Below are 25,852 nucleotides of genomic sequence, written 5' to 3' on the forward strand. Positions count from 1 at the left end.
TGGTTGTGCCTAGAGCCTACTTTCTGACACCTCTAGCCATAGCTCACGACATTCCTTTTGGAGGTCATATGGGCATAAAGAGTACCAAGAGACACATTATGTAGAACTTTTATTGGCCTGGGATTGCAAGGGATGTAACAAGGTACTGCAAGACATGTGAGCCATGCCAAAGAGTAGGCAAAACAGGAGACAGTGACAAAGCTCCTTAGATGTCTTTGCCTGTGATTTAACAGCCATTTCAAAGGGTAGCTATGGATATTGTGGGGCCTCTGAGTACCCCCACATTCCACAAGGAAGAAGTATATCCTGGTGGTAGATTATGATACTAGATACCCTGAGGTGGTGGCTCTGTCCTCCATTGAGGCAGAGAATGTAGCAAATGCTTTATTAGACATTTTCAGCAGGATAGGTTTCCCAGGTGAAATACTGACTGACACAGGTGCCAATTTCATATTAGACCTACTAACTTGTCTGTGGAAGTGCTGTGTGGTGAATCAGCTAAAGATAACCCCTACCATCCCCAGACTAATGTTCTTGTAGACAGGTTAAACTCTACACTAAAGACCACGCTACAGGCATTTTCAGACCAGTTTAAGAGAGAGTGAGATGAATATTTGCCCTATCTGCTGTTTGAATACAGAGAGCTACCCCAGGAACCCACAGGTTTTTCACCTTTTGAGTTGTTGTATGGGCATAGGGTGAGGGGGCCTTTAGGTTTGATGGGTAATGAGTCAGAGGCCGAGTGTGAATCCCACAAGGATTCTGCGGTAGCATATGTCCTAAACCTCAGGACAAGACTTAAGGAGCTCATGAGCTTGGCCCAGGCAAACTTGGCAGGAGCTCAACAGCAGAAAAAAGTATGTTATGACAGGAAAGCTCAAGCACGAGAGTATATTGTGGGACAGCAGGTTATGGTTCTGATTCCTGTCAGACACAATATGCTTCAGGCAGCTTGGGAGAGACCCTTCAAAGTGGTAAGGAAGATCAGTGATGTTAACTACAGGGGAGAACTGCTAGGCAGGAGGCAGGAGCACAAATTGTACAATGTCAACATGATGAAGCCTTACCAAGATAGGGAGGTCCTGGTTCTGAGTATTTGCAGTGGATGGCAGGAGGAGTCTGGGGGGGATCTGGCGACTGATCTCCTTAATGAGGCTTGGACTATCACCTAAGTGGAAGGGGTAGCAGTGTCCCCACTGCTATCCCCTACCCAGGTTGGAGGAAATCTGAGCAGTGTTACAAGAGTTTGGAGGAATGTTCACTTGGAAACTTGGGTGCACCCACCTGGTGCAGCAGCATGTGGATACAGAACCCCAAAGGCCTATCAAGCAGGCTCCTTTCAGGGTGCCTGAGTGAGTCAGACAGACTCTGAGGGAGGGGATACAGGTAATGTTGGAAATGGAGTTAATGCAGGAATCCAGAAGCCCCTGGGCCTCCCAATGGTGCTGGCATCAAAGAAAGATGACAGCACCAGGTTCTGTGTGGACTACAGAAAACTAAATAATCACACAGAGTGAGATGCTTACCCAATGCCTAGAACAGATGAAGCCTTAGATCAGCAGGGGGGTGCTAAGTATCTGACCACTATTGATCAGACCAAGGGCTACTACAGGCACCCTAGACTCCCACCACCAGAGAGAGGTCAGTCTTTGTAACTCCTTTCATATTATATGAGTTCACAAAGATGCCCTTTGGGATGAAAAATGTCCCAGTGACATTCCATTGGCTGGTAGATCATATTCTAGTAGGAGCAGGAGATTATGCCCTTGCTTAACTGGATGATATTGCCATTTACAGCCATTCCTGGCATGAGCACCTTCAGCATGTCAGAGGGGTCCTGGGCAGACTGCAAAAGGCAGAGTTGACTATTAAGCCCAGTGAGTGTCAAGTGGGTATGGCAGAAGTCTCCTACCTGGGACATAGAATGGGGAGTGGTAAGATCAGGCCAGAACCTGCCAAATTGGAAGCTATTCAGGTGTGGCCTAACCATGTTACCAAAAAGCAGGTGAGGGCATTCATGGGGACAGTGTGGTACTATAGAAAGTTTGTTCCCAATTATAGTATAATAACTGCTCCCCTCACAGACCTGATGAGGAAAAACAGGCCAGACAAGGTAGTGTGTACCCCAACCTGCAAGCAGGTATTCCAAAATCTTAAAGGGGCTTTGGGATGACCACCTGTGTTAGCCAGTACAGATTACACTAAATAATTTGTTGTGCAGATGAATGCTTTGAACCATGGGGTGGGGGCTGTACTCAGCCAGGTTTTCTCAGAGGGAGAAGAGCATTCAGTTGTTTATCTCAATGATAGACTCCAACCCAGGGAGGAATGCTATGCAGCTGTAGAATAAGAATGTCTAGTCACAGCAGGGGCACTGTAGAAACTTCTACCCTATCTGTATGTGACTAAATTCAGTGTAGTTACAGATCACAATCCTTTAACATGGCTACATCAAGCCAGACAGCCAGCCAGCAAAATGCTAAGTTATTAAGGTGGAGCCTAAGGTTGCAGTCATATGATATGACAGTGCAGCACTGTAGTGAGGTTAGCAATGCCAACGCATATGAGCTGTCAAGACAGGGTATGGGTTAATGTGGTCCAAACAGGCTGATGTCCCTCAAGCCACATTTCTCCAAGATCACTTGAGAAATTAGCTTGACTCTTCAAAGGGGAAAGAGATGTGATGATGTGAGGTATTGCCAGTTATGCCAGGAGAAGTAAGGCAGTAGATGTATAACATATGCCAGTATAGCTAGCTGCAATTTTGTAAAGAATTACATGTCATTTGTATATCAAACTGATTTGCACAGATGCTTATGTTGAAAAATTTATTTGCAAAGCTCCTTGTGTTAAAAATGTGCCAATAGTGTGTCCTGCTGGACAGAAAAAGAAATACACTTGTATGTCAGACTGTATTATAACTATTGAAATTAGTACTATAAGAGAAGATACTGGAAGAGAAGAAGTTGAGCTCAGCTCCAGCTAACTTTGAAAAATAGTATGAAATTAAATTAATTACTTTAGGCCATAAAGATAGTATCTTACAGCTCTGATTGCTACCAGAGATGAAATGTATGTGCCAGAGAATGGTTTATTAGCTCATGTAGGAAGAGTGGAAGTGTTTTATTGTTTCATGACTTCCAGAAGCTGCAACAGATCTTAGCAAAGTTCTATGTGTGTGTGTATTATTGACACATATGTGTGAGATTCTGGGTCAATTGCTAGGAAAAGGGTATTATGGGAATCAGAATTCAGATGACCAGATATATGTGATGTCATTTTGTAATCCAGGGCAAAAATGATGTTTTAATATGAGATGAGAAAGATTTCACAGAGCATTCTGTTTTTGTAACCTGGCATAAAAGGATCACTCACCTACTTCATCTTTCCTTGCTCTAGTAAGTTACCAGGGAATAGTGATTCTTTAGATCAGTCTGGAAAATATAGTGAGATTAGTTAAGTACTGTTCTTTTTGTATCTGTGTGAATCTGTTCATCTGTTATTATAATGCTTCCTGTGATTGAAATGCTGCTGTTTATTGTAAATAAATATTTTGTATTTTAATGTTCTTTTATTATTTATTATTAAATATATTTAAACTTTTTCTTGTGACTGGTCCTTAGAGAATAGTTTAACCTTTTAGAGTAGCTAGCTTTGGAATGTATGGTGGCAGTAACTACCTTATTGTCTGGGCAGAAGGGGGCATAACTAATACATCTGTACTAGCCTTTCCCAGGTGTGTTTTGTGTGTGTGTGTGTGTGTGTGTGTGTGTGTGTGTGTGTGTGTGTGTGTGTGTGTGTGTGTGTGTGAAAATCAAATCTCAATGATTGTGTGCCTTAGCTGCTTGGAGTAGGGGCACAAAGCACTGGTTTCACAGAAAGGATGCTGGAGGACTTGGCTTGGACACTTGGCTGAGGACTCAACTCTATAGCTGTGCTAGTGGGAAGTTTCAATGGGGTCCTGGAGAGAGAGAGAGAGAGAGAGAGAGAGAGAGAGAGAGAGAGAGAGAGAGAGAGAGAGAGAAAGAGAAATCCAGACCCCAGACTGTGTGTGTTCCCATTGTACTTTTAAGGGAAATTGTGCTTGATGCAGAGAGTTGCATCTGAAAATACTGGGTGTATCGATTCTTGTTCCAAGTGCACATCCCTGCCCAGTGTCATTGGTGAGGATCCAGGTTCCTTGATGACTGGCTCAGAGAGGGACATCACAATATTAAACAAGAAAGACCACTTAAATAAATATTCCTAATTTAAGACCAAGAAAGCAGCAAATATATAGTGATTACAATTCAAACATACAGTTAAGAGAGGAAATTCTTTCTATTTTGTGGAAGAATGTAACAATCTTAAAAGCTGGAGACATAAGGTTCTATTTAGATGACTTTTCATTACAAACATGGACTAAAAGAAATGTTTTTCTTCCTTCCATAAGACGTTGCAGGGGAAATTAACCAGTGTTTCAAGTTATTATATCCCGCATTACTTTGAGTCTTCTACCCACTTGGGTTAAAAAGCCTAAAAGATCCTTATCTGACACAAGATGAACTGACAAAAAGGAAAGAAGAATTGGACGTGGGAGAAGGGGTGAAGGAACAAGTAACCAATGAACAAATATAGAGACTTCAGTGTAAATATTCCTATGAAGCACTTTATTTTATCCGTTATTTTATTTTAGAAAACAATAAAAATATAAAATGCATTAAAAAGTGAAACACTGCATAGAAAATAAGGCACTAGGAGCACTGAGTGAGGGGAGTACTTAAACTGTTTAGATAAACTTTTATATGCACAAGAATTTTTGATGCAACTAAAATGTGAGTTGCATTCTAAATAATACTTTAAAATCATTGAAATCAGTAAGTACCAGACAGAAAACAAACTACTGTATTAATATAAAAGTAAAATATAAATATTATATTCCAGAGTTTTAATTAAAAGTAAGGTTTATATCTAACTGCCTTTATATTGCATACTTCTTGATTAAAGTGTCATCTGTTTTCAGGCTACAGACTGGAAAGTATTCAGCCTACAGACTGAGATATTTTCTTTTTATTGCTGTCAAAATGAAGTTTGCTTTTCTGATATAGTCAGAAGCAAGACATGCAGGAGTAAACTTTACTTATTGACAAGTTATGACTGTTTACAAAATATGGAGCTGAAAGAATGCTTTGACTAGACAGCTAACAGAGAAATGTTAAAAATGTGTACCAGCTGCAGGAATGAGTAAAAAGTTAAAGTACCAGCTGTAAGTGGAAAAAGGTAGATATCAATGGGTGAATATCTAGGTGCATAAAAATAGACTGACAGCTTCAGCAACAGGAAAAGTTAAAATATGAGTTTCACTCTGAAACATACTTTAAAAACTATTGACATTAGTAAGTACTTGCAAGAAAATAACTGTTACTTTTTAGTGAAAGGGTCATTTCTTTTCATGTTGCAAGTTGGATAGGTGTAATTAGTTTTCAAGCTGCAGACTATGTTAATTTGATTCTACTTCTTTCTGAAAGGAAGGAGCTAAAGGAATGTCTCACCTAGATATTTAAGTTTGACCTTTTGAAAAATCTTCAACAGCTGATGCATCTAATGAATTTATAGGATAAATGTGCACTAGGTGCAGGGAATGAATAAAGATTGAAAGTGGCAAGTATGTTAAATGTAGTAATACAAACAGCAATGTATGTTTATCTAATACTCCAACAATAGAGGGACAACTTCAACAATAAAATATTTAGACTGCTAGTTACAGGAAACTGAAACAAACACATTAGTCATTTATAGCAAGTATTCTTGAACCCAAAGGAGTAAAAATGAAGTTATGTACTCACCATAACATTCCATGTGAGTTGTTTATCTCACCTTTATTCTCACTGATGGGTTCGGAGCAGATCCTCGGCTCCGACACGGCCGTTAGCAAAGCTTAAGGTTTACCAGTAGCTCAAGACCAAGCCCCTTATCCCATGAAGCACTGCTGGAATTACCTCAGATCTTATTTGCTGCATATATATATATAAAACCCTGTAAGGGGTGCACTCCCCAAGAAAGAAGAAGAAGTATTGAACAACCAGGATGATACTAGCCTCTAGGTCAACTGTCAGCCAGGAGGGGGATGGAGGGAGGGACGTGAGAATAAAGGTGAGATAAACAACTCACATGGAACATTATGGTGAGTACATAACTGCTTTATGTGAAGTTGTTAAATCTCACCATTTGTTTTCACTGATGGGTAGAGTCCCTAGCACCCGCAATCCTGGGTGGCTCACAGGAGTACATTTTTCAGGACCATAGAACCAAAAGAAGACCTGTCCATGGAGGCCTTATCCACTTTGTAATGAGTGATAAAAGTATGAGGCTTAGACCAAGTGGCTGCAGCACAAATGTTATCAAGGGGCAATTTCGATTGAAAGGCAGAAGACATAGAAACGGCTCTGGTTGAATGAGCCTTTATTTTGTGTGGTAAAGGTATGTTAGCAGCTGTATGAACAAATGAGATACAATCCAATAACCATTTTGAAAGGGTTGTTTTAGCTACTGGTCTACCTTTTCTGGCCTCCAAAAAGGATACAAAAAGTTGGTCTGATTTCCTAATATCCTTGGTTCTATCAAGATAGAATCTAAGCTGTCTGTGCACATCAAGTTTGTGCAGCATGTATTCTAATTTGTTGGAATGGTTGGGGATGAAGACTAGCAGTTCAATAACCTGATTGATATAAGATTCTGAACAGACTTTAGGCAAAAAGGATGGGTTTGTTCTGAGAGATATGCTATCAGTATGAAAAATCATATAAGGTGCTCTGTTAGACAAAGCTTGAATTTCAGACACTCTGCGGGCAGAAGTAATGGCCACTAGAAAAATAGTTTTCCAGGAAAGGAATTTGAGATCAAAAGATGATGCAGGTTCAAAGGGGGGAAGAATTATTTGAGATAGCATAAAATTCAAATTCCAATGAGAATAAGCAGTTTTAACAGGAGGCCTCATGTGAAAAACACCTTTGAGAAAAAACTTAGATAACTTGGCCATAATATTTAACCCATCCAATCCAAGGTGGAAATTAGATATGGCAGCTAACTGAACCCGAACTGTGGCAGCTGCTGCTCCTTCCTTAAAAATCATTTTCAAAAACTCTAGAATGGATGACAAAGGAGCTCGGAAAGGGTCAATTTTTTGTATGCTAGCCCAGATGGAGAACCTTTTCCACTTACTGTGATATAGTTTTCTGGTGGATGGCTTATGAGAAGGCAATAGTATTTGTCTTGTGTCATCTGAGAGGGAATGAAGCCTGGCTATTTGGGGAAGTGGATCAGCCAAGCAGTCAGTTTTAGAGACTGCAGTGAAAGATGGAGGTGCCCCGATGGGTGTCTCAGGAGGTCTGGAACTGGGTACAGGATCCATGGATCCTCCAGCAGATGATGGTGAAGAAAAGGGAACCAAATCTGTTGAGGCCAATGGGGGGCTATAAGGATAACAGTCCTTCCCAGTGACTTTGCTTTCTGTACAAACCTGGGTATCAATGGAATTGGAGGGAATGCATATAGGAGACCCGGAGGCCAATCGTGTATGTGTGCGTCTCTCAGGGGATGTCCCAGAGGTGGTATCAGGGCAAAATAGATTCTGCATTTGGTATTGATGTGACTGGCAAAGAAGTCACAGCAAGGCTGGACCCATTTGCGGAAAATCATGTCCTCTATGTGTTGGTTGAGAGACCACTCGTGAGGCAACAGTATTGCCCTGCTTAGCTTGTCCGCTATCACATTGGATTCCCCCAGGATGTGCATTGCTAACAGAAACCACTGGGATGACACAGCCCATTGCTATACCCTGAGGTCTTCTTGACAAAGGGGGTAAGACTTGGTTCCGTCCTGTTTGTTCAAGTACCAGACCACTGACATATTGTTTGTCTGAATTGCAATTGTCCCTAGAGGAAGAGAGTCCTGAAAGTACTGCAACGCCAGAAGTACTGCTCTCAACTCCAGAACATTGATATGCAGATGTGACTTTTGATTTGTCCATATGCCTTGGGCAGTCTTTCCCTCAAAATGCTCCCCCACCCTATCAGGGAAGTGTCCGTGGTCACAGTGGCTACTGGGGGGGAGCACAAAGGGTCACCCTATTGTGACATGAAGAAACGTCAACCACCACCGAAGGTCCCTCTTGCAAGAGTCTGTGATGAGAATCATATGGTTCATTGGCAATTTCTGGTAAGACCATTGAGCAAACAGAAGCCATTGAAGAATTCGCACATGCATCCTCGCGAGTGGAATGGCTAGAATTGCTGCCGCCATGAAACCTAGTACCTTTAAGACCTCTGCGGCTGTAGCTTTGTTCTTTGACACCAATGAGTTGACGTGTTGGCGAAGAAGCGAGACCCTTTTGACTGGAAGACGTAGAGTGGTGGTTGAGGTATCTAACTCTGCTCCTATAAAGATGGTATGTTGCGATGGCAACAAGGCAGAATTTTTGAAGTTGACTGTAATGCCTAAGTGGTTACAGAGTGTCAGAGTAGATTCTGTTGCCTGAATCAATTGATGCCTGGTGGTGGCGGTAAGGAGCCAATTGTCTAGGTATGGAAACACCTGGAATCCTAGATGCCTCAGGTGAGCTGTGACCACTGCCATGCATTTGGTGAACACTGTGGGGGCTGTAGTGAGACCAAAGGGCAGAGCTCGAAACTGGTAGTAATTGGCTCCCAGCAGGAAATGCAGATGATCTCTGGAGTGTCTGTCCATCTTTATGTGGTAGTACGCATCCTTGAGATTGATGGAGCACATCCAATCGCCTTTCCCTAAAAAGAGAAGAATGGCCTGAAGCATGACCATTTGGAACGTCTCCTTTTTTTGCAAATTAGTTGAGTCTGCTGAGGTCCAAGATAGGTCTCCAGTCCCCTGTTTTCTTTGGAACCAAAAAGAATCCTGAGTAAGTTACGAATCCTGCTTGGTCTGCTGGTACTGGCTGGATGACTCTTTTTTCTAGCAACTTGCGGACCTCTATAGTTGCTTGTCCTCTGAGACTGGGTGGAACATCCGGGATTCTGTTGACAGGAGTAGGAGGTGAAGAGAACGGTATGAAATACCCTCTAGAAATGATGCTTTGTACCCAGGTATCAGATGTCATGCTTAGCCAGACTTCTGGGTACAAAGATAAGTGACCTCCAACTGCCTCCAGAGCCGGACAGCCGGGTCTCCTTTTAGGAGCACTGGTAGGGCTGACCAGAGAACTGGCCACTGTCACCCTGCTGTTGCAGACCCCTCCCTGCTGCACGGGTGGCGTCTTCCATTATAACCTCCTCCGCTGCCTCTAGAGGGGGTTTCGCCACGTGTGTCCTGAAAGGCTCCCTGGGCTTTTCAGAACCACATCTTTCCGCCCTTAGGGCCCTTGGGATAGGGCCGAGTAGGGGTAGAAAAATGGACTCCGATGGCAGATAGAATCTTTCCTTCCTGCTCACACCTAGTTAGAGTTTTCTTTACCTTGGGCCCAAACAGGGATGAGCCATCAAATGGGGTGTTGATAAAGGAAGACTTAAAAGGCTCCACAAAGGAACAGAGATGCATCCAGGCTTGTCTACGCAGAGCAATGCCTGAACTTGCGGCCCTACTCAAACCATCAACTGCGTAAGATATGAGATGCTTGGATGACTTCACAATCGACTTTAGGGTAGCGAGCTGGGTAGTAACTTTGTCGGCAACCCCTGCAGCTACCGTACCCTGGAGTGTATCTCCTAGCTCCTTCAGGAGATCTCTTTGTAGTCTGGTAAAATGGGTTAAGTAGTTCAGTGATCGAAGGGAAAAAGTCACTGAACTAAACATGTATTTCCCATATCTATCCATGATCCTAGAATCTCTGTTAGGAGGATGGATAGATGAAGACGTCTCAGATGTTTCCTTTTTGGTGGCTGCTGCTACCACCATGCCATCAACAGGCACTACCTTAGTCAAAAAAGCTTTGTCCACAGGGGCAGAGATTAACTTATTTGGCTTCCGAGGGACAGGTTCCATGGCCTCCAGAGACTCCCACGCCTTACGAGAGATCAGCTCCATGAGCTCATCATTAGGCAGAGACACCCAAGAGGTGGAAGGTTGAGCCCCTTAAGCCTTCAAAAGCACTGACTCGTCCTCACTAGGGCTTTTGGACAACCCCTCTGATTAATGATCTCTAATATCTCCGCAAAGGAGATATCCTCAGAAGGGGATCGAGGGGACTCTTCTGACTCATCCAAATCAGTGTCAGATGTCAAAGACTCCTGTGGGGAGTCCAAGTGCCTCCTCTTGCACAGTCTCTTCCTAGGTACCTCCTCAGTGGGGGCTTCTGGGGAGGTCTCAGAAGAGCAGGGGGCACTCTGTGGGGCTACCTGAGGCTCAGGGTCTCTATGCTTGGGTTGACTGTTAGAAGCAGGAGCAGACACAGGTGCTTGAGGGGAGGAAGAAGCCAGACCTGATGCTGATGATGTCTTTGGAGACAGGACTTTCCACATGGCATTGAACGCACCATGACTCCAACGAGAAGGGGTAGATGGATCCAGAGGGACTGTCCGATCCTCCCGCACTGAGGCCATGAGCTCTGAGCCCGAGGTAGGAGCCGAGCTCATCCGAGCCAAAGCCCTGAGAGGAAGAGTCGGCACCGACAAATCGGTATGACTATCCTCTCCGGACCTGACAGGAGAGTGTTGGCTCCTAGAATCCCCAGTCGGTGCCGTGGATGTCCGAGAAGATGGAACCGATAACACTGGAGCAGGTCTCGGCTCCACAGGCACAACAACCATCAGGTCGGCTTCCTCCAGCTCTGAAAGTCCGGTATGGCTCGGAGGAGGAGCAGTCAAGTCCGGGGTAATGGTCTTCAGTTCCGACGGAGGCATCGGAGCCGACAACAATTTGGCAAGGCTTGGTGCCTGTAAAAGCTTCTGCACCAACCGGTCCATATCCAGATCTGAGAGGCTGAAAGAAGACTTCAAGGAGTGCACCGAGGGTGCCGATTGAAGCAGAGGAGATGAGGGAATCTCAGAAACCAGCTCCAAAGCTGTGAGATGGCTCTGAATGGAAGGGACACTTGGTTCTGAAGGCAGTGGAACTGATGATCCTACACTGTCCATTTTTTTAGCCTTTTTAGATAACTTGGAGTGATCTGAAGATTTGGATGACTTAGAGGATTTGCCAGCACCATCCTCATCACCCAGTGCTTCTGAGAAGGGGTGCTGAAGTAAGCCCCTATCCACCAATTTCCTCCTTCTCTCTAAAAGTACCCTGGAAGAGAAGGAGTGACAGATGCTACAAGAGTCTTGGAGGTGTAATGCCCCCAGACAATAGACACACTGAACGTGCCCGTCAGTGACTGACACTTTTTGTCCACTATCCGGACATTTTTTGAAGCCAGATTTTGGATGTTGCTTCTCTTTCTCTTCAGACATCCTAAATTTAAACAAATAGAAAATACACTCTAAGCAACTATTAGCTATTGAAATAACTACTGACTAAGAATTTAGTTAAATACAAGGCCAACACTACTAGGCCAACTGCTAACTAGAAACACTTCTATGGAAAAAACAAAGCCAACACAGGGCACTTATCTAAATATACATATATATATATATATATATATATATATATATATATATATATATATATATATATATATATATATATATATATATATATATATATAAACTATCCTAACAAGAATGAAAGTCAAGAAAAAGTTTTTAAAACTTGCGAATAGAAGAATCTTTCCAATAAAATTGGTCCGAGCAATCTGGAATACCGAGATCTGTGCTATGGCAAACTAGATGTGAGGTAATTCCAGCAGTGCATCATGGGATAAGGGGCTTGATCTCGAGCTACTGGTAAACCTTGAGCTTTGCTAACGGCCGTGTCGGAGCCGAGGATCAGCTCTGATCCCATCAGTGAGAATAAACAGTGAGATTTAACAACTTCACATTAAGTGTTTATTTCCAATTAGAAAAAAACAGAGGTAATAATACTTGTAGTAATTACACTACTGTTCTACAGAGTGTCAGCTTTATTGCTTTGAGAAAATATGAATATAGTCAGTATGATTTTTATTCTGGGAGTAGAGAGAAAACTGTGTATTTATTTATTGAAAACAAGAAATTAGTTCAGTTAGTACAATTTTATACAAAAATATATCAAGTGACACAAAAAAATGTTTGAAATAGGTTGTAATAGACCAATGTACACCTAGGAGAATAAAAGACAAACTTTATTATGTTACAATTTGACTTAATAGTCATGAAGGTTAATTAATTGGTGGATAACAAAAATGAATAAGGTGTTGATTATATTTACAATAATAAATCACAGATAGTGTTAGAAGAAACACACATGAACCATAAAGAGCATTACAGTTTTATAAATAAAACTTGGAAAGAGGCTTTCTTTTCTGGACTAAATAGAGAGCAAAGGATAGTGGGTGTGATGGTAATTAAAAAGGATAGCAGAGTAAAGGTTAAGGAACAAATGAAGCATAAGAAAAGAGGACTTAAAGTGGTGAGACATTGCTGGTAGTGCTTAAGAATTACAGATGGGAAACGTTATAGAGTTTTATCAATGGTGCACAGTAGTAGCTGAAGATCTGAAAAAATACAGTGAATAAAAAGCGGGTTTGTGGAGGGTAAGATATCACAGAATACCAGATGAGCACAGATACTTAGATAAATATATGCATGTATTCAGGTTTATTGATGTCAAAATAAGACAAAATAAATTAGAATATACACATTTTCAGGGAATATACACTTTTTGTGCAAAATTTGATATGTACCATCTGTCTTTCTAAAGAATACTGCAACATGGTGAAAACCTTGAAAATAAACCCAGTGATCAGACAATGTACCTACACATATTAAGTTCTACAAGCAAGTAAAGGACTATTGTAGCCAGCAATGGCATTTTTGGGTATTTTTTTCTGAAAAGAAAGCCATTTAAGGATTGAGTCGATCAAATTAAGCATTATTAGATTTGAGTCTAAGTAGTAAAGAGCTAGGAATGGATTGAGATAACTGTAAATTAAATATTCAAAATGGTGTTGCTATGAAAGCAAACAAGATATGGAATAATAGTATCAATACATATCTAGAGGGATTAAAATACTGAAGGATTTACAGAAGCAGAAAAGAGCACATGGCAAAGACAATTAAAAGAGGATGGAGTTTCTATGCACATGTACTTACAAAATGTGAATGAACATACAGCAATGGTTTTAAAACAACTTGTTTTTTGACACAAGCCCCACAGCACCCATATTGCTGGTTCAACATCTGAGGCAACAAAAGGAATTATGAGAATAGTAGAAGGGAGCGCATGAAACGTTATCAATGTAACGGTAAAGTATTACAGGGCATGATAGACAGGAAGTAGAGATAGAGAGTAATGTGTAAGAAATGGCAATACAGCTGAGAATTGTACAACTTCCTTAGTTAACAAAAATAGAAAGATATTAGCATTGAAATATGGGAAAATTAAAATAAAGAAGCAAAGAGAAACCAAAATGCTAGGACATTTATGGAAGTGATAACATTTCAGTAGAAGCGTGGAAAAAGGTACAAGGGATAATAGTGCATCTACTTTTTTTTAAATATATTTTTGAATGGGGATGTCCTTTTGACTCGGAAAGAAGCAGTAGTAGTAGTAGTAGTAGTCATACCAAAGGAAGAGAACGATCCTTTAATTCAGGCTCAAACAAATCCATTTAATTTCTGAATCATACCTACAAGGTGTTTAGGACTTCTGGCACAAAGAATGTCAAAGATATTGACAAGAATAATATACCTGGATCTGTAGGAGGTTGACTGAAGGTAGGAAAACATTTCACAATAGTAACAGAACTCATAATTCAAAAGGAAACACTGGACTGTAATATTATACCAATGTTAGTAGGCTTGGATGCTGAAAAAGCATTTGGCAGAATGAGTTGGAAATTTTTGAAGAGATCTTTTGAGGGATTTGAGTTTCCACAGACATGGGCAACATTAATATTTAATATCTAGAGAGGAGCTCAAGCTAGGGAGATGTTTGGTGGTGAGATAATTACAACATTCAGTCTCATGACAGGAACTAGGAAGGGTGTCCACTTCCATCATTACTATTTGATTACATCCATTGACCAGACATGGATTTACATCAGATGATCCAAATTTCAAAATTTTGAATTTCATATGGTTGAAATCACATGATCAACATTTTGAAAACACAAACTGTTTGCACTGAGATCGCAGTAAAGTGGGTTTGGGAAAATTTGTTTTATTTCTTCACTTTAATGTAATCTCAGAGTTGGTATATATAATTAGTAGGGGTTAGTGCAGGGGGCTTGGATCTTTTCAAAAACAGTTTCTTGTGCTCATTTTTTTTTCTTTTTTGAGTTTTCAAAATGTTGATCATATTGCCTCAACCATACGAAATTTGACATTTTAAAAACTTGATCATATGAACTAGATCTCCATACAACAATGTATTTATTTTATTTATAGATGTGTTTACTGAGAAAGTCCATCTGGGTAGTAATAATAATTTTCAGTGGAGGGACAGTGAGAAAAGCTCCATAAAGGTGAAAGTTTGAAAAGAAAATGGTTTTACAAATAAAGAGAACACCTTGATTCAAATATACAAATGCACAAATTACATCAGCAGTCAACACTTTAAATCATATTGACAGAAGTACGAATACAGCATAATACAATATATACATTCACGAATTACATTAACAACTTGGCAATTTATAATGAGTATTGGATGAGAGCTGTAGGAAAACAGAATAAAAGTACATGAAGAAGGAGTGAATGCTTAAAAAAAGATTATCTAGCTTGACAGTTTAATACATGTGGTATATTGTGGAGGAATGAAAACTGAGAAATTTTTAATGGAGTACGAGATGGCTAATGTTGGAATATGTAACAGATTGGTAGAACTGGTAGCTAAATTAAGTGATATAGTATTCAATTCAGCCTGAGTAAAGGACATTAATGTAGCACAGAGTGTTTACCCAGGGTAGTGCAGGAGCACAGACAAGTCTTTTAGGATTAGTTTAGAGGAATGGAGTTTGGATAGGTCGACCTAATGGATGTAGGGACTGAATTCCAGAGGGTGTTTTGCCATATTACCAACTGCAGTCTGTCAGGTAGCTTCTGAATCAGCACAGGGTGTGTGGTGATGGACCTAGACAACACAAATGTTGCAGGAATTTAGTATGAGATACAGTGTTGAAGGCTTTTGACAGGACAACAAAGAATGGGCAGGAATCAAGTTTTCCTGAATCCCTAGCTTTATTAACAATGCCCATGAAGGATAGTAGTAGTAGTTGTGCTAAGGACTGTGCAGAAGCCATGTTGTATGGAGTTTAAAACTTGTTCCTGTAGCAGATAATGGAGGAGTTGTTTCTGGATGCATTTTTCTAATAATTTTGAAAGAGGAGAAAGTCCTGCAATAGGCTTGAAATTATATACTTTCAATGAGTTACCACCTTTGTGAAGTGGTAGGATGTAGGAGATTTTACAATAGGAGGGAACATTGGATTGGAATCATGTCCATCTGTGGTGCATCCTTATCCTGCATGTACATATGTGGTGTTCCCTTATTCTGCACGTTCATATGTGGTGCACCCTTATCCTGCATGTACATGTGTGGTGCTCCCTTATCCTACATGTACATATGTGGTGCTACCTTATGCTGCATGTACATGTGTGATGCACCCTTATCCTGCATGTCCATGTGTGGTGCACCCTTATCCTGCATTTCCATATGTGGTGCTTCCTTATCCTGCATGTGCATGTGTGGTGCACCCTTATCCTGCATGTACATGTGTGGTGCTCCCTTATCCTGCATGTACATGTGTGGTGCTCCCTTATCCTGCATGTGTATGTGTGGTGCATCCTTATCCTGCATGCACATGTAGTGCACCCTTATTCTGCATGTCCATGTGTGGTGCTCCCTTATCCTGCACGCACATGTGTCGTACTCCCTTATCCTGCATGTACATTATTTGGTGCACCCTTATTCTGCATGTCTGTGTGTGGTGCTCCCTTAGCCTGCATGCACATGTGTAGTGCACCCTTAGCCTGCATATACATGTGTGGTGCATCCTTATCCTGCATGTACATGTTTGTTGCTCCCTTATCCTGCATGTGCATATGTGGTGCACCCTTATCCTGCACGCACATATGTGGTACTCCCTTATTCTACATGTCCATGTATACCCTTATCCTGCATGCTGGTGTCTGAATGAAGAGATGATAAGTCAGCAAGCAAAGGGGAGTAGCATTGCTGAAATAAATTCATCATCAAGTCTTGGTGAGTACCGTCATGAGGTGGACCCTGTTTTTCACAAAATCTCACCAAGATGACATCAATAGATAGACTGTATTTATATAGTGTATATCATGGACAGAAGTAGGTTAAAAATTAAAAAAATATAGCCGGGTGCACAAGACCCAGGATAAAATGTGCCCAATCCTAGTAGGCACACCGGTGCCAGGACTGGAAAAGATGACAGTGTAGAATGCTCAAAATACAGAAATATCCCTACAATGGGGCCAGGCCAGGCCAAAGGGGAGGATGGACCCCTGTTGTAGAAGGAAGTAGTAGTCCACAAAAATCACAAAAAACAATAGGCCAAAGAAGAGCCATAGAGACGATAAAGTGGACTATTGAAGATTAGAAAGAAATTATGTATTGTTACTATTAGGCAAAAAGCCCAGAATTTCCAGACACAATATATACAAAATGATTAAGAGAGAGAAATTAGAGGAAAGAACGATACTTTTATAAGAAAAGTTGTCAAAAGCTTCAAATAAAAATTTGTATTCATTAATACAACAAATTTGTGAAAAACAGTACATAGATCAAGAAACATTGGTCTGTTTGGAAAAAAGAAGCATCTGAGGAAGTAGAAAAATATAAACAACAAAACCAAGAGATTTTTGAAAAGTACAAAAAAGAAATATGGTCATGGGAAAGAAAGAGAGATTTAATATGGTGTAATATTTATGCAAAGAAGAAAGCCAAATGAATCAATATAAAGAAGACAGCCCCAAAGATATTTGAAGAGAAATTCAGGCAAAGGCATCTAGATATGGAAAACTTCATAATAAAGAAAATAATATCAAAAAGAGGGAATGTAGAAAAGAAGTTAGTAAAGTAGAAGCCAAAAAATCGAAGGTGAAGTTATGGAGTACCTGCAAAGTGAAGGATTTGGTGCAGAAGGTCTAACGCAGGTTACATCACAGCAAGATGGAGCAAGTCCACAAAGTAAAGAGAAGCAGGAAGATCAGGAGACATCTGCAGAAGAAATATGGACATGGGAAAGAAAAAGAGATTTAATGTGGTGTAATATTTATGCAAAGGAGAAAGCAAAACTAACCAATACAAGAAAAGCAGCACCAAAGATATTTGAAAAGAAATACAGGCAAAAAAATCCAGATATGGAAAACTTCACAATGCAAAAAATAAGAAGATAAAGAGGAAAAGTTGAAAGGAGATTAGTAATGGAGAAGTTAAAGAAATAGAAACTGAGGTTATGGAGTACCTGGGAAGTGAAGGATACAGTGTGGAAAATCTAATCCAGAAAACACCACAACAGGATAGATCAATGGATATCCAAATTAAGGGGAAACCAGTGAAATGTGAAGCAATCGGTCAGGTACCATATGAAGATATTTTGGAGCCTTCCACAAGAAACCAGTATAAATGTTCACTTGAAGCTGGACAGCAAGGGAAGGAACAGGAAACTGTGGAAACTCTGACACAGCCAATGTTGAGGAGTGATAGGTCAGTGAGTTCCCATATGACAGAGCAACAGATGGTACAGGATGAAATTGAAGAGAAAGCACCACAGGAAGATGCTATAGAACTTTCTATAGAATGCCTGCAGGAAATGGAAAATAAAAAAAAATGAGCCCTCAGTTTAGAAGAAAATGAGCTAAGAGAAGAGTTTCTTGATTTAACAGAGATAGATAGATATATTAAGATCAATGAAAGAAATAGACTGTGGAAGGCCAATAAAACCCTAAAAGTGATATAGTAATTAGGGCTGTCCATAGAGATCCATGCAATATATTAGAAGTAAATAGGATATATTACTAGGTAGCTAAATTAATAACTGATAAAGTTCTACCACAAGAACACAGGGTAGTGAGGGAAAGGAAGCGGGGAAATCGAATACCATCATGGAAATATCGAACAGAGAAAATTATAAAGCAATTAAGACAAGAAATGTCACTGGAAGAAAAATATAGAAGAGGGAACAGATCAACAAAAATAGTAAGAAGGACAGACATGTTAAAAGCAAGGCAGGAGCTATCATGCACCATCCAAATAATAAATTAAAAATCTCAGCACAGGTGGAAAAACATAGAAGATACACAAATAAATATAATGGAAAAGAAAGTACAAAATAAGCAATTTATTGATGACCCAAAAACGTTTTAAAGAGAATTGGGAAACAAGGTAAAAGGAATTGAAACTAAACAACTGACATACATATTTTTAGAACATGTTGTTAGCCATTAGCTTTCACATGACAACAAGATACTCCTTTCCGAATACATATTTATTGAAACATTTACAGAAATATGGCAACAATGTTTAATTGTATAATTAGCAATATAAAGAGCACTGAATCTCTCTCAAAACATACAACTTACAGTGCAAATACCACTGACAGTTTTCTTCATCATCAAAGGTTTCACCTGATGCCATGCAATTGTTTGTAAATCATTTGCTTTTTGAAGTATTAAGTACATTTGGAAATATTGCTTATTTTCATAATTACTAACAAACAACTAGCACTATATCCAGAATAGTGTGATATAAAAGGACACTGACAATGGATTTTTCTGTCTCCCACCATGGTATTTCACACCATACATACCCCTCAACCTCAAGTAGGTCTGTCAGTTATAAAAATATGAGCATAAATAGGAAAATATGAATAAGTGTCAAACGGTGATTAATTTCTGTACTGCAGAGTATCATAGAGTAAATGTCTTAGCATCATTTTGTTAATTAGTACTTGCTCTAATACTGACTTTTATTAGATAAAAAGTCAGTTAGTTAAAGAAGCCAGACCCATAAAATGTCTAGTCATTATAAGAACATGTACAAAAAGGTTCTATAGCATTGAATGAGTGAAGCATTTACTTTCTGACAGAGAGGTAGATCAAAGCTTATCAGAAAGTCCTTGTTCTAGACCTGGAACCAAATCACCTTCTTAACTACAAGAAACTAACTCAGCAAAGGGAGAAGTCTCAAGTAACAAAAAAAACCACAACATTCTGTTTCACTTACTTTGTGCACTTAATATCACTGCAAGATCAGAATTTAATTCATAATCTGAATATATATGACATGCATGGTTGCTGATTTTAGAAAAAGTATTGCTTTCTAAAAAGAACAAACACAGAACCAGGTCCTTATAAAATTAAAAAAAAAGACTTATCTGGGAGACAGACTTAATTCCCTATTCCTGCCATGCATGCAAATCCTGGTACTTACTGTAGGTAGTAAGGAATCAATTCTGCTTACATTTTCAAATAAATAAATAAACAAACAAAGCAGGTTACAAGGAGTCTATTTTTGTCAATTTTCTGATGAGATGCAGCAGACTGGTAGAATTAATTAAAAAATTTGTCCTTTTTATGTTCTTTGTTATTTGTGACCTCCATTAAATGCTTACAAATTGATTAGTTAATGTTGACCATTTTAATATTTCAATTTTTATCAGAAATCAGTCTTATATTTTACATCAGTAGGTTTAATGTTACACCTCTTAAATTGTTACATTTTTCAAAAGGTTTTATGAAAAGTTACTTGTAAATATATATTGTATGTGTTTATGTTGTAAGTAGATGTGGTTACTACAAGTGCGCACTCACTGACACACACATACACAAACACATATCTGCGCACACATGTTTACACACACAAGGACACAGACTGACATCCTCATTTCACATCAACAGCAAGAATGATAGCTATCTCACAGTTTCCTTCATACATTGTCACACATTGTACAGTGTTGCACATCCTTCACTAATGAACATATTTGGTATTAGTGTTGCGCACACCTCGCTAAGGAACACATTTGGTATTAGTGTTGCACATCCTTCACTAAGGAACACATTTGGTATTAGTGTTGCACATCCTTCACTAAGGAACACATTTGGCTTTAGTGTTGCTCATCCTTCACTAAGGACCACATTTGGTTTTAGTGTTGCACATCCTTCACTAAGGAACACATTTGGCTTTAGTGTTGCACATCCTTCACTAAGGAACACATTTGGTATTAGTGTTGCACATCCCTCACTAAGGAACACATTTGGTATTAGTGTTGCACATCCTTCACTAAGGAACACATTTGGTATTAGTGTTGCTCATCCTTCACTAAGGAACACATTTGGCTTTAGTGTTGCTCATCCTTCACTAAGGACCACATTTGGTTTTAGTGTTGCACATCCTTCACTAAGGAACACATTTGGCTTTAGTGTTGCACATCCTTCACTAAGGAACACATTTGGTTTTAGTGTTGCTCATCCTTCACTAAGGAGCACATTTGGTATTAGTGTTTCACATCCTTCACTAAGGAACACATTTGGTATTAGTGTTGCACATCCCTCACTAAGGAACACATTTGGTATTAGTGTTTCACATCTTTCACTAAGGAACACATTTGGTTTTAGTGTTGCACATCCTTCACTAAGGAACACATTTGGTATTAGTGTTTCACATCCTTCACTAAGGAACACATTTGGTATTAGTGTTGCTCATCCTTCACTAAGGATCACATTTGGTTTTAGTGTTGCACATCCTTCACTAAGGAACACATTTGGTATTAGTGTTTCACATCCTTCACTAAGGACCACATTTGGTTTTAGTGTTGCACATCCTTCACTAAGGAACATATTTGGCTTTAGTGTTGCACATCCTTCACTAAGGAACACATTTGGTATTAGTGTTGCACATCCCTCACTAAGGAACACATTTGGATTTAGTGTTGCTCATCCTTCACTAAGGAGCACATTTGGTATTAGTGTTGCACATCCTTCACTAAGGAACACATTTGGTATTAGTGTTGCTCATCCTTCACTAAGGAACACATTTGGTTTTAGTGTTGCTCATCCTTCATTAAGGAACACATTTGGTATTAGTGTTGCACATCCTTCACTAAGGAACACATTTGGTATTAGTGTCGCACATCCTTCACTAAGGAACACATTTGGTTTTAGTGTTGCACATCCTTCACTAAGGAACACATTTGGTATTAGTGTTACACATCCTTCACTAAGGAGCACATTTGGTTTTAGTGTTGCACATCCTTCACTAAGGAACACATTTGGTATTAGTGTTGTAGATCCCTCACTAAGGAACACATTTGATATTTTCGGTATTGTGTGATTCTGCAGTACTAGTATTATGTGTTTACTTGCTCAAAACTTCACAGAACCACACTGGACTATGTAAAACCCACCTAGATGGGGGCTATGCCCCCCACACACCCCCAACTACATACACCAATTCTGAGATCACACTACATTGGGGAAAAGGGCATATTTCCCCATGCTGGGCTTGTGTTTACTTGCCCTGTGAAAAATCGGCCATTTGGGATTTCAACCGTTCGTTATTTTTGTCTCGCAAAAATAACATTCGGTCTTGTGGGATTTCAGGACATAGGTTCACAGGTATGTACTAGGCTAATGACCCTGGAACATTTACAAGCCTAGCCCAAAGAAGTGCATTGGCATCATGCTGCCTTATGCAGATAATATAGTGAGTTATATAACATCACATTACATTAGGATAATGCAGAGCACCTTCCATACACATTCAAGCTATTGAAGCATAGGGTAGTTGATTACAGAGAGATTTGAATTAAAATGCTCATTGATCAACATTAGGCTAACTGCTCTATGACCCATTTTAAGCCTAGCCAATTACCCCATGTGAGAGTCAAACCTTGTACCTTGTGTCTGTAAAGTTAGCACTTTAACCATTATGCCAACATAGAAGAAGACTTTACTGAACACACACTACGTAGTTTTGTACAATAGCATTTGTTTTATACCTTGAAAGGACTTGAAACTGTCCCAAAATGTCCCACAACAATGAAATATCATTTTGTACTCAATAAATGCAGATAACGATATTTGTAAATTATGCTAATGTTTTGTGATTACCATATTAATTATATCCTTGAATTTGTGAGCCCATTACTTTCTTTGCCAATGGCACTATGTATATGCAAGTAGCAAGGGGGAAAGAGGACACCCCTACCTGGCTCCTCTATTCAAACACAGGTCACTGGAGAGGACTCTTCCCATCTTAATTCTTACCTCTGACCCTTTATATATCCTCCTAATTAACCCCATTATTCTAGCAGGGGAAAAAAGGCTATGACTGCCCTACTCATAACATCCAAGCTGACTCCAATAAATGCTGTCTCTGTATCAGGAACCATGAACAACAGTGGTGTGTTCTTACACACTGTTTCTATTAATGTTGTTGTTCATTCACCTTCTCTCCACCAAACCACACTGATCAATATATATATATATATATATATTTCAAATTTGGCAACACATTTATCATTTCCTTATTTAGCATAAAAATAAAACATAATTGTGGTTTAAAATTGAAATTTACATTTACTAAGATACGCAAGAATGGTTTTTACCCATTTTGGGTAATACAGCCATCACAGTTTTCTTTGAACATACTGGTACTGTCCCTTCTTTTAAAATATTGTTAAAAAAAACCTTCCAGATCTTTACCACTTTCTTCCATGCGACCTTCCAAATTTCCACAGGAATACTTCCCTGCTGATTGTTTATACATTACCATTTTTATTTCATCCTCTCCTATTGTTGATATTAATTCTTGAGCCTCTTCTGCCTCTAACCTTGGCATAGTTAAGCTTTTCTATACGTATTCCATATGTACACGTTCTTGGTTCTTCATTTCTCTAGATTCCTAGCAGCTTTTCCATACGTATTCCATATGTAGACGTTCTTGGTTCTTCATTCCTCTAGATTCCTAGCTGAAACTATCCAGGATACTTCAAGTTCTTCTAGTTTTTCCATTCTTTGTTTTAGCAGATGAGACCAAATTGAGCACCTGCTCTGCAACTTTGAGTTCCACAGTTCTTGCATTTCTATTGCACACCACTTGTTAAGTGGCCTAAGCTCATTCATTGCTTCTCTACAATGAGCATCACTACTTTCAGTTTCTCTTTTAGAGCGGTATGCCATTTAAATTGAGCTTTCTCTTTTTCACAAGTTTCCCTGGCAATATTTAACAGTCCATGATGGTTGCCTGCCATGTAGCAACTCAAAAGGACTGACCCTTGTTGCGGCTTCTCAAACTTATATAATGGCAATCAGGAAATGTGGTAGTAAATTGGTACCAGTTTTTACCATATTGCTCAATAATTTTCCTCAGCATAGATTTCAATGTTCTGTTAAAGTAATCTACCAAGTCATCTATCTGGAGATGGTAGATGGAGTTTTAATTGCTTAATCTTAAAGCACATTTTTTCTGGGCGTAAATGGAATCCTCTAGTAAGTGTATTTCCTTACGCATCCCTGCTCAGAAAAAATGGGGAGTGTAACCTCAATGTACTTCACTGCACAGTCCAAACTAACCAAGCTATAATGAAACCCATTAATGGATTTACCAATAGCCCCAAAAATTCTCATAATAATACATTCAAATGGCACAAGTACACCATGCATTGGAAACAAAGGATTTTTTGAAGTCAGGGCAAATGGATGTCTTTTGGCATTCAGCACACAAGTTCTAAATGTCTTTCATTATGTCTGGCTAATAAATCCTTACTAAGATCCACTCTTTAGTCTACCTATGCCTATGGTTTATCCTAGTGCATGACTAAAGCTTATCACTAGGTTTCTGGATGTTTAAGCACTAATAGGTGATGTACTACCGCTGTCTGTTCTTAATTACTCTATACAATAAATCATTTTGTGAGTCAAAGTAGAAATTAGAAGAGGGAACGCCCTATTCAATATTTTCACCTACACTAGCTATATTTTCCCTTGCTTTGTTCAGTGACATCTTCCCATTATGCCTTTTTTAAAGTTTATCTGGCTTAGATGGAGAGCATCCATCCCTGCGGTTTCCTCAAGGTCATCCTGTATTGAGATAGATGGTTCAGCCTCCACTCCTAGCAACACAGCTACCAGAGTCTCAGCTCTAATGCTTCTTCTAAGAAAGTCATCTCATATGAATATTCTTTAGTGTCAGTTGTTAGTATGATATCATTCTCTTTTTCCAGTTCCTTTCCTTTATGAACTGGCTATACAGCACCTCTTTCTTATTTTTATGATTCTTGCCTTTTGGTTTAATAAAAATTTAATTGGAGCATGACTTAGGATTCTTTGGTCTCAAAGTCTTCACTACCATCTCCTTTGACTTTTTTTTCTTTATGTTGCTTTCCTTCTGTCTCAGTGTGACTGCACACCACTCTCTCACATTGTCTCTTTTAGGTTGTTCCCCTTATCTTCAGTTTTACTTTGCTCTCATCTTACAGATACATGTTGCCTAGGACCTTCCCTTATTTCAGTTTTTTTCTTACACTGACAGAACAGAAAACAGAAATGGGTTTAGAACCCTCATTATATACTCTTTCATCCTGTTAATAGTACACTAGTGAAGTCTGTCTTATTGTTACATTTCTCTTTTTCAACACTTATCATCTGCTCAAAATTCTTGACTTCCGTGACTTTCTGTTTTAATTTGAAAGTTTAGAATTCTACTTGGGTTGTACATTCTTCTATACTATCTAACTTCATTCCCTTAAAATACATCCTCTCAGTGATTGATTCCTTATCTTCATTTTAGTTAGTAATTTCTACTCCCTGCTCTGCCATACCTTCAGACTGCAATGGCATTTCTACTCCCTGTTTTGTAACACCTTTTGACTGTGATATTCTTTACTGTCAAACTGACACGGTGTGACTCAAACTAGTAAAAAGAAAGCCGACTCGGCTCCCCAGACACTGTGAACTTTAATAGACCAAAACACTATAAATACACCACGAAAATACACGTAAAAAACTTTTCGTTAGAACAAATAACTTAGCGTTTTCACCCGTTTGTATAATTGGGCATCATCAGAGTATAACAGCCCTTTGTCTTTGTTACAATTAATAGCTTCAGCTTACATACACACTCCTCTGTGTAGCCAACCACAATAAAAAAACAATCAGCAAATTAAAGCCACAGAAAAAACCTTCCTATACTTTAAAGTACCAAATATAAAAAAAATAATAAAAAGGATAATAAAAATCACAATAACACTCACTACTGAAACAAACATTGAACATACATAATAAAATGAGGTGTTAAATAGTTAACATAATTTAAATAAATGTAGATTTATATTTTAAAATACTAGACAAGGAGATGTGGTCATTGATGCCTGGAGGTTTGGATGCATCTAGTCTTAACTGCCAGATACACTCCCTCATCTCCAGTAAAATTTTCGCATCACCTCCTCTGTCATTAAATGGAATTCTATCTATTACAAAAAACAGGAATCTTTTAAAATTAAGACAACTCACACTGTGTGTACACAAGGCATTATTCGTTCTTTTGTTTCTGGTGTCTCTTAGGTGTTCCAGGATTCTGAGCCTTAACTTTCTTATAGTTTTTCCAACATCAAAAGTGGGACAGCTTAAATATGTAGCAATATACACAACCATCCTAGTGCTGCAATTACAGAATCTCGGACACCTAATAGTTCTGTGGAAGCCTTGAGCTGCCACATATGGACCGTTGTTAATAAACTTACATATGCTACATAAACCGCATTTGCTCATTTTTGAGCTTTTGTATGTCTCAGTGT

Source organism: Protopterus annectens, chromosome 7.part0 (assembly GCF_019279795.1).
Source record: "Protopterus annectens isolate FY-2018-M chromosome 7.part0, PAN1.0, whole genome shotgun sequence".
Lineage (NCBI taxonomy): Eukaryota > Metazoa > Chordata > Ceratodontiformes > Protopteridae > Protopterus > Protopterus annectens.